Source organism: Prionailurus viverrinus, chromosome A3, assembly GCF_022837055.1.
Source record: "Prionailurus viverrinus isolate Anna chromosome A3, UM_Priviv_1.0, whole genome shotgun sequence".
Taxonomy (NCBI): Eukaryota; Metazoa; Chordata; class Mammalia; order Carnivora; family Felidae; genus Prionailurus; species Prionailurus viverrinus.
In genome coordinates this window covers 88,382,546-88,395,358 of record NC_062563.1, presented here as the reverse complement: position 1 = coordinate 88,395,358, position 12,813 = coordinate 88,382,546, and the positions used below count along the sequence as shown (strand labels likewise).

Below are 12,813 nucleotides of genomic sequence, written 5' to 3'. Positions count from 1 at the left end.
AACAGTTTTGCTTCTAACTATATACCCAAAAGAATCGAAAGCAGGGACTAGAACTGATACTTGTACACCAATGCTCATAGCAGCATTATTCACAAAAGTCAAATTTCATTGATGGATTAACAGATAAACAAAAGATTTAATGTATATGCAACAAAATACTAGTCAGCTTTAAAAGCGAGTGAAATTCTGATATATGCTACAACATGGATGAACCTAAAGACATCATGGCTAATGAAATAAGCCAGACCTAAAAGCACAAATAATATGATTCTGCTTATGTGAGTTACTTATGATAGTCAAATTCACAGACACACAAAGTAGAATGGTGATTTCCAGAGAACAGAAGAGGGGGACATAGGGAGTTATTATTTACTGGGTACAGAATTTCAGTTTGGGATGACAAAAACATTCTGGAGATGGATAGTGGTGATGTCTGCACAACAATGAATGTGCTTATGAATTGTAATGAACTGTATACTTAAAAATGGTGAAAATGGTAAATTTCATGTTATGTGTTTTTTACCACGATAAAAGTAAAAGAGATACTCTTCAAGGATGAAGATTTATCACCATGACAGAAATGGAATGTGCAGGAAGGACTGGTGAACTCCTTCTGTTTTCCTCTCTCCAACTGACACCATCCCCTATAACTTTATGATTGATTATTGTCTACTCTCTCTCACTTTGGATGCCTATTTATTCTGCATGCCATTATCAGATATCCACCTGGCTACCTCCCTCCTTCATTGTCTTTTGACCTCCATAATTTCTGATAGGAAGTCTGCTGTAATTCTTATCCTCCCCACCTCTGTATGCAAAGTACCTTTTTTCTCTGTCTACTTTTAAGATTTTCTCTTTATTGTTGGTGATACCCAGTCATAAAGTTATGAGCAGTGTCAGTGGTAGGGAGGGAAACAACAGGAGTCTACCAACACTTCCTCAGATCCCATTGCTATCCTGTAGTATATCTTCATCCTTGAAGAGTATTTCTGATTATGCAAGAACACCACATGGACTTGAGGACCCTGTTTTTCAAAGCTTTGAGATCATGTAGGTACCACTGTCATGAAACACCTGAGGGTCACCTTAGGAAAAGAAGCAGTGGAGGGTGGGGAAGTTATTTTGGAGTCAGATTTTTTTCCTAAAGAAGGTAAGTATTTCTTGTAGGATCCACTTACATTATTTAACTAAATCAAATTTAAACCAGAGCAGATGATCCTAAAATTATCTATACCTACAAACACAAGGTGGAAATACATGAAACAGTATGATAGTGTTGTGCAATGTAGTGGCCCTGCTTACCAGCCTCCATCCCACTCCTCACATTATTCACATCCCTGTGCAATGCTATTTCCTCAAACAGCTCTTAAACTGACCATTCTACCTAAAATAGCCATTTCTTCAACCATTCTTTAACCTTTGCTTTATTTTTCTTTGTAGCACTTAATCACAACATGGCATTCTATTATTTATTGGTTACTTGTTTATTGTCAATCTCCTCCACTAGAGAATAAGCACCATGGTGCATTTTCATTGTCCTATTCATATCATATACCACAGCCCAGATCAGAGCCTGGAACATTATAGCATATGCTCAATAATATTTGTTGAATGAATTTATTTATGTATTAACTTTATTACATTATTTATATTAAATGTATGTTTAACACATTTAACTATTATGCTATTTAATCTTACTTAAGTTTCCTTTTCCTTTTTATCATTTATTACTCATTGTGTAATCACTTACTAAGCCTCTACTTTGTGTTATGTATATAGTTAGCATGAGAGGTGGGAAGAGACAAAGATGTATAAAGAAATCCCCGCTTCCTGAAGGATAAAATTCAAAGTCCTTAGCAAGCAAAAATGGGACGTCCTAATTTAAGTGGGAAAAACGGTTTTATTTTTTTAAAAGCACTCCAGAAGTTAGGTTTGTTTCTAGAAATGTGAGAGAGTCTCTTTGCTCCCTTCCAGCCCTTTCAAAGAGTCCAACTCCCCAACTTCCCGACGGCAAAGCGCGGCGCCAGCTTCTAACCCAACCTAGCTCAAAGCTCCTCCCTTGGTAATGAACAGTTGGGGAAATCCCACTGAGGCCCGCCCCTTGCCCCTCCTTGCTACATTGAATGGCTCAACCCGGTGGGAGGGGCCGCTGGTTCAGCCAATAGAAGGAAGCGCGAACAAGTGCCTGTGTAAACAAACCCAGCTGTGCTGAGCCTTGGGCTCCTCCCCCACGTGGGGGCCGGACGCACCCTTGGCCCAATGCCTATCCAGGACTAACGTAGCATCCTTTCAGCCAATCAGAGCCGGTGTCTCCCGAAAGGAGGCGCTCCACCCTGAGAGAAAGAACGAAGGGAGCAAAAAGACAGATGTTCATACCAATCGGAAGCTGGAACTTCTGAGAGGGTGGGCGGGAACTGCTTCACATTTAGACCAATAGGCACCACACATGCCCTTCTAGGTGAATGAGCGGCATCATCTTCAGTCCAATAGGCGAATGGGGCGGTGCCCAGCAACCAATGGCTTGGGTTCGGGGGCGGAGTAAATAGCCAGTGTGCTGTAAGAGATAACCTGGCTAGTGGCAGCGGCGCTTTTCCCGTGCTGTGGCTCGCTCACGCTTTGGTACTGGAGGCCAAGACTGTTTTGGCGACGGCGACCTCTGCGGCGACGGCTGAGGCTCTCGGAGGAGTGACGGAGTACGGTCTGGAGGAAGGGCTTCTGGTCAGCCCAGGTGGGCTCGGGCACCCGGGCTGCCGGGGAGGGGACCCGCGGTAAGCGCCGTTCTCCTGGCTCTGGGGGCGCCCTGCGCCTCCCTTTCCGCAGCCGTCCGGGCTGCGAGGGGCGACACGCGCCCGTCCGAGCTCCTGTGGGGAGGGTAAGACGGCCGGTCCCACGTCGCGGCCAGACGCAAGGAAGGGGCGTCCGCGGGGGTTACCCTCTGCCCCTTGCGGTCGTTAGAGGGTCCTTAGTCCCTTTCTCTCCGCACAGGCACGCTATTCCTCCCCCGCCCCTCAACTTCCCTGAGCCTCCTCAGCCTCCTTCGGACTGAAGCGAGTCCCCTCACTACCCCAGCGCAACACCGCGAGGGAAAGTGACCAGTGCTGCATCCCCTGGTCCCCTCCCCAGGCGGGTACGGGGAGGAGTTGCACATTTTCACCCCTCCCCCATTCGCGGGCCTGGGTGCGTTATCTGTGTTTCTTCCACTCCCTCCACCTCCCGCTTTACCTCAGCTTTCGTTCTTTAATACCTTATTTGAGTTAGGAACCTTGGCCACTTGTCTCTTGCCTTCCGTTCTGCGAGTGAGCCTTTACCCCTTCCACCACCTGAATTTCATCTACATCTCTCGTGGAAACTAACATTTTCCACTTGCTCCTTCCAAGCAGCTGGAAGGTGAATGCAAGAGACGCAGGATACATAGTACAGGGAGCTTTGCAAGATTGGGAATTTTAATCAGTTTTGTTAACGGTAAACTGTTCTTGCCTTCCTTAAAATGGCATTCGATCATAATATCCTCTCTGGAATCTTTGTCCCAGGACAGTCCTGATGATAGTTTCTGGAAATGCAGGCGAGAAGGGTTTACTGGCCACAAGAAATTGAAAATGTCTTATTATTATTTTAAGTAGGCAGTTTGCATTATACTTTGGCTTAACTGGAGTGGCAGAGAGTTTGCAGTGTAAGGGCCTGTCCATCCTCATTTATCATAAAATATACAACATGTTTTAGCTGTGTGGCTCAATGGGATTGATCACAACCAGACTATGGATAATATGGCATTGAATCTGTTTAAAAACAATATTCTCTATTCCCCAGTCACAGAGGATTTGTATTTACATTCATAGTATATCAGTTGTGTTTTAATGATATTGGTTCTAGCCATATGTTTCAAGATAATAGTGCAAACTGCGTTGTGCCTAAATAAAATTATGCCAAGAAATTTATGGGGAAAAAGTAACTTGTCACAATTTACATATTGGACAGTAAGAGTTTTGTTTTGAGGAGATTGAAGTATTGGAATAAGCGTGATGGGCCCCTTAGGCTATGTGTGTATGAGAGTCTTCACATAAATTGGAATTGTTTTTCTTAGTTCACAGAGGTGAAATGTAAGCAGTTAGTTTAATATGTACATTGTTTTTTGCAAGTTTTTGAAAAATTCTTATTGTTTTCCTTATTTGTAACATATATATATATATTACAAATAAGGAAAAAAATATATATATATATCCTTGTATTTTACTGTGGTAAGACTGTACCTTGTATTTAGAGAAATAAGTCATAGAGTGATTTAAAGGGAATCTTCACTCTGAGGAGGCAGCATTGTGTTGTCTAATAGACCATATGTTTGAGCCCTGTTAATAAATCACATGAAAAGGGGAAGATTTTAAAGCTTTTCTAACAAATGCCCAGGTATTGAGAACAATAAAAAGTATTAATTACAGAATTATTAGCAGCATTCATCAAAGAAAAGTCCTGGAAAAACTGCAGATCGATGGGTTGGTTACTATTATGCATTGGTATAGGCTGCGACTGAAAACTGAAGTTATATTTTGCAGTCTTTTCAGGTGTATTTGTGCTTAGTAAATACTCGTTTGCAACTTTAAAGGCTTATAACTATGCTTTCTTCCTAGAGATTTTGTCTTTAAAGAGCTCACAGTTTAATGGAAGAGACACCTGTAAACCAAGAATTAAATGCAGAGGGAGAGGTTCTGCAGTGCAGGGTATATGTAGGACACAGAGGAGCACTGTGATCCGGTGTTCTGGCCTCATCGCCTGCTCTAGACTTTCTTATGTGCCTTTCCTAAACCAACCTGTTTATCTTACACACTTGGGTCTCTGTCTGTAGGCGCTGTTCTCGCTCCTTGAAAGCCTCTTCCACACCTCATATGCCTCGTGAGGTTCTATTGCAAAATCTCTTGAAGCCTGACACTGGCCTGCACTCCATCCAAATAATTGTTTGCTGTATCTTTCGGTTATTTTATTATAAATAAATACCTTTGATTTTCACTATTTGCAGTAATTTTGGTGTATAAAGCCACCTAGAACGCTAAATTGGCAAATACTGAACCACTGCTCCTAGGGAAAATATGTACATATATACATCTTACATGGATTATAATCTTAGATCCTAAATACAGTTAAATTATATTTTCTGTATTTTACAAGAGAGGAAATGAGGTTCAGAAGTATTAAGTGACTTGCCTGAGGCCACCCTCTAACAGGTGCCAGAGTTAGAATTCAAACCCTGTCTGGTTGGACTCAGAGCCAGAACCTCTTGCAGTACACTGCACTGCCCCCTACCATCTGTGTCCTTTAGTCATCTCTGCGACACATGGAAATACAAATGCAGAGCACTCCCTAGTTCCACCTTAGCTGGGAGTGTGTTTGAGGGCTGACTCAAAACTTTTGCACTTTGTGCATGTCTGTGGATGGCCAGGAAAGCACTGTGAATATTGATTTCGTGGTTACAAAGAAATTTTGGCAAGTGGGATAATTCAAAAATACAGGGTCCATAAAAAATGAGGATCAACTCCACTTGTAAATGACCTCTGGAGTCTGTTTCTTTTTTTATTTTTAATTTAATTTTTTATTTTTTAAAATTTACATCCAAATTAGTTAGCATATAGTGCAACAATGATTTCAGGAGTAGATTCCTTAATGCCCCTTACCCATTTAGCCCATCCCCCCCCACACCCCCTCCAGTAACCCTCAATTTGTTCTCCATATTTATGAGTCTCTTCTGTTTTGCCCCCCTCCCTGTTTTTCTGTTATTTTTGTTTCCCTTCCTTTATGTTCCTCTGTTTTCTCTCTTAAAGTCCTCATAAGAGTGAAGCCATATGATTTTTGTCTTTCTCTAATTTCACTTAGCATAATACCCTCCAGTTCCATCCACATAGTTGCAAATGGCAAGATTTCATTCTTTTTGATTGCCGAGTAATACTCCATTGTATATATATATACCACATCTTCTTTATCCATTCATCCATCAATGGACATTTGGGCTCTTTCCATACTTTGGCTATTGTTGATAGTGCTGCTATAAACATGGGGGTGCATGTGTCCCTTCGAAACAGCACACCTGTATTTCGTAGCTAAATGCCTAGTAGTGCAATTGCTGGGTCATAGGGTAGTTCTATTTTTAGTTTTTTGAGGAACCTCCATACTGTTTTCCAGAGTAGCTGTACCAGCTTGCATTCCCATGGAGTCTGTTTCTTGATAACCCTTCTTGCAGTCCACTGTAGAATGTTCCTTTTCTCTGATAATTTGTTCACTTATTCATTTATTCAACAAATATTTATTAAGCACTTACTATAAGCTAGGCTTTTTTTATACTTTGGTGAACAAAGAGATTAAGCTCTTGCCCTTACTGATATTATATTTTAGTAAAAGAGATAGACACCTAACAGCTCAGGGAAGAGGTCCAGGTTGGAATGACAAATTAACTTGACCACCTCACATCCCCCAGCATATTGACTTACAGAACATTTCTGTTCTACTCTGTGCATAAACTCTTCCTTTTAAGTCTCTCTCTGTAGGGGCACCTGGGTGGCTCAGTCAGTTAAGCATCCGATTTCAGCTCAGGTCACAATCTCACAGTTCGTGAGTTTGAGCCCTGCATTGGGCTCTGTGCTGACAGCTCAGAGCCTGGAGCCTGCTTCAGATTCTGTGTCTCCCTCTCTTTCCGCCTCTCTGCCACTCGCAGTCTGTTTCTGTCTCTGTCTCTCTCTCAAAAATAAATAAACATTAAAAAAAAAAAAAGCCTTAAGTCTCCCTCCATTAACCTGTGTCAACTTGTACTTGTCATTAGTTGATTTTGGGGCCATTTACCCATGTAACTGGCAGGATTTTCTAGAAGGTTCAGGCTGATTTCGTCTTTGATTTCTGGCTCTGCCAACTACCAACTGAGTGGCTTTGGTCAAGTTGTAGAACTCTTAAGCCTGTTTCCTAATTTCAGAAGTGGTAATATGATGTGTTAGGCCCTTGTCAGTTAAAAGGAAGAAGCATATACATAGAATCCTAAGCAGGCTCCGCGTTGTCAGTGGAAGGCCTGATGTGGGGCTTGAACTCATGAACCGTGAGATCTTTACCTGAGCTGGTCAAGAGTTGAACGCTTAACCAGCTGAGCCACCCAGGTGCCCCCACATGTTACCTTTGATGATGAGGGTTTACTATAAATTTAAATGCGAAGTCATCTCAGCAGCCATATTTTCCCTTGGCCCTACTGCTTTCAAAGCTTTAAAAAATAATAACTGAGCAGTATTTAGAATAGGATTTGAGTTCTGGAGACCTTCCTTCTTTTACTTTGCTCACCCAACATTTGTATTTTCCAAGAGAGAAACTGATTGTATTGGTTTGTCACCTAAAATAGAGGACCCCTATTGGGTAGAATTTTTTTTTAATTTTTTTAATGTTTATTTATTTTTGAGACAGAGAGAGATACAGCATGAGCATAGGAGGGGCAGAGAAAGAGGGAGACACAGAATCTGAAGCAGGCTCCAGGCTCTGATCTGTCAGCACAGAGCCTGACTCAGGGCTCGAACTCACAAACCGTGAGATCATGACCTGAGCCAAAGTCGGACGCTTAACCGACTGAGCCACCCAGGCACCCCTGGGCAGAATTTTGAGCCAAGCCATGTCCTAGGTGATCTCTCTCTCAGGTTCAACCTGTAGATTGTCCTTAGTTAGGGCTCTGAGTGCTAGTCCAGTTGCTGTGGCCCAAGAAGTAGGGTGGTTTCATGTATTATCTGTTGCACAGACCTCAGCATATATAAAAAGAACCCCTTGGAGACAGTTTCTTCAGAAGACAGTTGAGAATATAGCAGTCCTTAGAGCTTTGTAGACGTCTGTCTAATTCAAATACCTATCTAACGTGAACTGATAATGTCTTAATAAAGAACCTAACAAAGTAAACACATGTCGAATATTTCATAAATCTTCCTTTTGGTATTGCATTTAATATTATTATAGTGTGGTTATTTGTTCATATGGCTGTCTTCCTTACTAGGCTGTCAGCTTCTTGAACGTGGGGTCCACATCTTTATCTTACATAGTAATAGGTGCACAAATATTTGACTTGAGGAATTCCCCACTTTTCCTGAAAGGATGGGAGGATATGAAGGCTTCCCAAAGAAGGTATTGTTCAAACTGATTCTTGAAGGGTGAGTAGGAATGTTTTCCAGATGAATAAAACTGTATGACCAGCAGGGACCAGCAGGTGCAAAGGCCTAGAGATATAAACAAACAAAGATCACCTAAGGAAAAAACTGAATGGGCTTGGCTAGAAGACATGTCACAACTGAGTTTACTATGACCACTGTTGCTCAGTAATGGATGCAAGTTTTAGGGAGAGAGCATAATATTCTCGGGCTGTTGGCAGGGTATCACTAACAGCTTAGAAATATAAGAATTGAATTCTGGGAAACTGTTATACCATAGTGACTTTATTTACTTCCATCATGAAGTTCATATGTGCCCCATACTGTTCAAAGTGATGAAAATATAAACAAACTGATTCTCAAGAAGCTCACCATCTATCAAGGAGACAGATGGGTGAACTGATTTATCACATGTTAAGTGAGATAATAGAGATATAAATAAAAGCTGTCTAAACCAGCAGAAAGGAGTAGTTAGTAATATAGAGAGCACTGGGGAAGATTTCTCAAGTGAGATAATATTTGAGCAAGGCTTTGGTGGATGAAGAGGAAGGAGTTCATTAGACTGAACATAGAAACTTTTTAAAGAATTAATATTTTTGTGGTAGAAAAGATTTAAGAGCTATCCATGTTTGTCGTATCTGTTGTGGGTGTACAGTTAATAACTATATTCAAGCGGTTTCTCTAAACACAAGATGTGAATAGTTATGCCATAGTAGAAGAATTTTTTGTTAAACTGGATTAAACAAAGGTTTCTGTGATGCAGGACTTCTCTAGGGCCTTTATTACATTAATGTCCTCTGTAAATTATGGATCTCCAAAAGGGGTATATTGTATTTAACCATGGCCTTTCCTTTCCACCCCCTCTGCAGCATATCTAATCATCTTTTGGAACAGAATTATATGAGACATATTTTGAGGAATGATGAATTAAAATGTACTTTAACAAACCAAGATTTATCAGTCGTCTCCATGTGCATTGCAAAACAACCTGTATAATTTTATAGGAAAGAAGGAGAGATATTGAGGAGAAAGAATACATCCTAGTCAACTTATTGTCATCTTGGTCAGTAAGTCCCAAACTTAAAAAAAAATGTTTTATATTCACATGTTTTATACCTCATGTTTCCATGAGGTATGTGGAGACCAGACTAGAGCAGGGCAAAGACAAAAAGTGTCTTGAAAGTAGGAATCTTCCAATGTGAGAGGATGTTACTTTTATCAGGCATTCATTTTGGGCCATATTAGATGTATATTTTGCCAGTTAGGTAATTTATTTATATGCATACTAACTCTGGAGTTTTGGGAGTTGTATGCTAATGTTCTCCCTTCAATAAGATCTGATTATATGAGCTTTAGGGGCTGAGGCCTTATACTGTGTAATTTTAATTCATCTGTCAAATTCTGATTATGTAATTAACTCCAAGTTATTGTTAAAATTAAGGAAGTGGCAATAATGTTTCTGATAGTGTACTGAATTTGCAGTCAGAAGATCTGGGTTTGAAATTTGTCTCTGCCAGGTTTCTATTTGAATGACCTTGAGCACAACTGCCTAACCATCTGTTGCCTCCTTTTCTGTTTTGATAGAATGAAAATACATAGGGTTAGTGTAAGAATTAAATGATGCACATAAGCGTACTTTAGAAACTCTGAAGCACTGTACAAATATAAGACAGACTAACAAAGTATCCAGCTTAATTTGAATTAACATTTTTTTAGTTTTTAATTTTATATTACAGAAATAGTACATTGATTCTGAAAAATTAGAAAGCATTGATGGGCAAAAATGGAGAAGGGGGAAGCTATAGAGCACTCATACTAAGATCCACCATACTGGGGCACCTGGGTGGCTCAGTCAGTTAAGTGTCTGACTTTGGCTTAGGACATGATCTTGAGGTCTGTGAGTTCGAGCCCCGTGTTGGGCTCTGTGCTGACAGCTCAGAGCTTGGAGCCTGTTTGGGATTCTGTGTCTCCCTCTCTCTCTGACCCTCGCCTGTTCATGCTCTGTCTCTGTCTCAAAAATAAATAAACGTTAAAAGAAATTTTAAGACCATCCACCATACTAAGGCAATGGTTCACATTTTGATGGGTATATTTTATACCTTTTGTGCACATTCATCATTTTTTTATAGAAATGTGTGTTTTAGTCATTTTATTTTTATGAGATGAATCCCTAAGAGTACAATTGCTTGATTCACAGAATTATTACATCTTTTGCTACATAATGCTATATATAATGAGGACTAGAGGGGCGCCTGGGTGGCGCCGTCGGTTAAGTGTCCGACTTCAGCCAGGTCACGATCTCGTGGTCCGTGAGTTTGAGCCCCGCGTCAGGCTCTGGGCTGATGGCTCAGAGCCTGGAGCCTGTTTCCGATTCTGTGTCTCCCTCTCTCTCTGCCCCTCCCCCGTTCATGCTCTGTCTCTCTCTGTCCCAAAAATAAAAAAATTAAAAAATTAAAAAAAGTTGAAAAAAAAAAATAAACCTTTATAATGAGGACTAGAAAAGGGGCTAACTTCTCAGTCTGGTAAATGTGTGACTTTGTAATCATCTAATATATTGAACCATTTCATAAACTTCCTCAAAGGTACATTCAGAAATGAATTTGGGGTGTGTGTGTGTGTGTGTGTGTGGTTATGCTTGGCATTATTGTTTGTAATAGCATAATAGAAATGACTCCAGTGTTTGTCAGTAGGGAACTAGTTAAGTAACTCTGGTACATGCAAACCCTGGAATATTATACAGTCATAGAAAAGTATGGGGAAGACTATGTACTGATGGAAAAGAGCTCTAAGATAATATTGTGATTTTTAAAAAAGGGGCACAGCATGCAACCATGTATTTAGAATGCTGTTTTTTGTGCTGAGAGAGAAAGAAGGGTAGAGTAAGAATATGCATTCATATTTGCTTATAATTGCAAAAAGAAATCTGAAACGATATATAAGATACCAATGGAAGAAATACAAATGGAAATGGGATTTTGGCATATGCCTTTATGTATATTTAAAACATTTTTTGAATCGTGTTTGTGTTACCTTTTCAAAAAAATGAGTAGAGGGACACTTGGGTGGCTCAGTCAGTTAAGCATCCAACTTCAGCTCAGGTCATGATCTCATGGTTCATGGGTTCAAGTCCCGCATCAGGCCCTGTGCTGACAGCTCAGACCCTGGAGCTTGCTTCGGATTCTGTGTCTCCTTCTCTCTGCCATTCCCCACTCACGCTCTGTCTCTCAAAAATAAACATTAAAAAAATTGAGTAGAATGAGTGAATGAAATGGAGTTATGAGAAAGAAGAGTCTGAGGATATCAGGTGAATACATAGCAACAGTAGCAAAGATTGGAAGAGTGGCCCCAAGAACGGTTTGGCAGGGTTGTTTTTTCTCCTTTTACTCAATTTTGTATATTTAAAAAATACGTGGAGCACAATAAAACAACTGAAATCAGCGTTTCCAGGTGGTCACCCCATGGCTTAAGTAGCTGCTTACTTTTTCATGTTCACTTGTAGTGTTTTTTAATGCATACATATGATTTTCAATTGTAATCATACTTTTCTTATTTTTTAGCTTACCTAATTATGTTTTTTCTGTGTTGCTACTAGAGAACCTTCAAAAATAATGAAGGTAGGGGCAGCTTTGTCCAGTGCACATCCCAGAAGTGGGCTGCTAAACCTCACGGGGCAGGAATTCAAGCCCCGTAGTCTACGTGTGACACACATACATGGGGAAAAATAAGAAAGAGATTTTAAATATTTATAAACAAAAACATTCCTCCCTAATATAAAAGAAGCCACACTCTTTTTTATAATAATTAGGAAACAAAATATGAAGAAAAATGGTCTGTAATTTTGCTACCCAAATGTTTTTATGCATTGCATAGAAACATTGTTTACAGTAGAATCGTGTGTGTGTGTGTGTGTGTGTGTGTGTGTGTGTGTATTTCTGACAACTATAGGGATGCTCATGTAGTTTTTTTCCTTTGCTTGTTAATATGAAAAAATACATTTTTATATTTCTTAATTTTAGACTATCCTTGCATTTCTGGACTGAACCCTATTTGATCAGGGTTTGGTTTTGCTTTGTTTTGTTTTTTAATTACTTGCTTGATTTTATTTACTCATGTTTTATTTAAAAGTGTATGGTTATAGCATGGAAAAATCGATCTGTGGTTTTTCTTTTGTGCTATTTTTGTTCTGTTTAATATGTTGAGCTACCTGTAAACTAATCATTAGAAGGCTTTCTTCATTTGTGCTCTGAAACAGTTCCATGGAAATTATCTGCTTTTTGAAAGTAGATGCTTTGTGAACTACAGACTGGTCTTGCCCCCTTCTTTAAAATGCAATATTAGGGGAAGTGAAGTTTTAACATAGTGATTTTAGTACAAACAGGAACAGAACAGTATGTAATTGCTTTTGTTTGATAGTGGTGTTCTTGGTGTCTTTTTATTACCACAGCTAATACTGAAATATTACACTCACCATCTGAGGGTTTACAGGGACCTTTGTTTTAGTATCGAGCAGATGTGACTGTTTAGTTCTGCAGCCTTGCAGATATACAAAATGTGCCTCCCAGGGCTCTGCTTTATGCTCACTGAAAGCAATAAGTAATGCAGTGAAACTCTGCCTCGCTAGAATCTTTTAATGAATGGGGAGTTCTGGTTTAATTGTGTTAACCTG

At 40.0% G+C, this 12,813-nt stretch overlaps 1 protein-coding gene across 2 annotated transcripts in view; it reads left to right on the top strand.

Moving 5' to 3' along the window:
• Window positions 1–2,377: 2,377 nt before the first annotated feature.
• The window catches only part of PAIP2B (poly(A) binding protein interacting protein 2B), a 30,093-nt gene continuing 19,657 nt past the window's right edge, over window positions 2,378–12,813 (top strand). The window contains exon 1 of one of the 2 annotated variants that reach the window (XM_047854386.1): window positions 2,378–2,768. The gene's annotated coding sequence lies outside the window, so the exon portion shown is untranslated. The remainder of the gene's footprint in view (window positions 2,769–12,813) is intronic. The other variant, XM_047854385.1, reaches the window with a different exon arrangement.